The sequence below is a fragment of the Haliaeetus leucocephalus genome, unplaced genomic scaffold, assembly GCF_000737465.1.
Source record: "Haliaeetus leucocephalus isolate CR32 unplaced genomic scaffold, Haliaeetus_leucocephalus-4.0 Scaffold1, whole genome shotgun sequence".
Lineage (NCBI taxonomy): Eukaryota > Metazoa > Chordata > Aves > Accipitriformes > Accipitridae > Haliaeetus > Haliaeetus leucocephalus.
Window position 1 is genome coordinate 8,552,228 of NW_010972437.1, and position 1,141 is coordinate 8,553,368.

General features: G+C 53.8%; 1 protein-coding gene across 3 annotated transcripts in view; it reads left to right on the forward strand.

Moving 5' to 3' along the window:
- The first annotated feature begins 996 nt into the window (after positions 1–996).
- The window catches only part of CWC22 (CWC22 spliceosome-associated protein), a 33,879-nt gene continuing 33,734 nt past the window's right edge, over positions 997–1,141 (forward strand). For all 3 annotated transcript variants that reach the window (XM_010565829.1, XM_010565836.1, XM_010565844.1), the window contains exon 1: positions 997–1,087. The gene's annotated coding sequence lies outside the window, so the exon portion shown is untranslated. The remainder of the gene's footprint in view (positions 1,088–1,141) is intronic.

The window sequence follows — 1,141 nt, forward strand, 5'->3', positions numbered from 1 at the left end:
GCGCAGTGTAGCAGTACTGCCACGCGGCTCGGTTACAGATGTCCCCGCAGGAACCATCTGGCTCTTGGCTGAATTAATGCCTTTCTGACCCTGATCTGCTCTGTCCTCTAAGAGTTTATTTTCATTATCTCACAAGAGCAGAAAATGAACCGTAAGCATTTTAAGACCTTACATAGCATTTCCCTTTTTTTCCCCCTCCCTATGCATTTAATTGCTTTCCACAATCGAAACAGATTTGTGCCTACAATAAGCCACAGGCCCTTTGTTAGTGTGAATCAATGGTGCTCAGTAACTTCAAACTTTCAGAGGCCAAAAAAACCCCCTCTGATAAACAGGTATCCTAACAGCATTGTAACACTCAACATGGTATGATGTATTATGTCTGTCCTGGACTTATTTCAAGTAATGTTTAACCAGCAGCTTACGCATAAGCGACAGAAGTGAGTGCTACAGGTGTTATTCAAGGGGCAGGTGTACTAAATTCATTCAGAAAATTCACTAAATTTTAGAGATGCTGGAAGACTTTGGACAACTTCTCATCCTGAAGGGAAGTGAGTCGACTGCTTGTCTGCTATTACCTATATTTCTGACAGGAACGTTGTACATTTGGTAGCAGCGGGGTTGTTTTTTCTGAGGTGCCTTCACCTGCCAAGTCAGCGCCAGAGAAGCGCAGGCTGAACCGAAAGGAGCAATACGGCTGCTATAGAGACACTCACCCAGGAGTCACCCTATCGGCTTATTTCCCGCTGCGTTTTGGGGGTTTTTGTTCCCTGCAACAGCCGGTACACACATTTTCATTCTAAATAAGAGACTGAAAGGGTGCGGTACGGACGAGGCCGGTGAGCGCGGCCCCCCGCAAGATGGCCGCCGGGGGCGCCGCCGCCGCAGAACTACGTTTCCCGTCGTGCAGCGGTGCCGGGGCGGCCGGAAGTTCGCCCTTCCCCTGCGCTGCTCTCAGGGCTGTAGCCGTCAGCGGGCGCGCGCCGAACGCCGCCGCTGGGCGGGGCCTGAGGACGGCGCGCTCAGTGCGCGCCGCGTTCCGCCGGAAGCGACGCTGTTTGTGGCCCAGCGCGGCGGCGGGCGGTAGGTGCGGAGCTGGGTGGGCCGCGGGCTGTTGGTGGGTGACGGCGCTCCCGCGGGC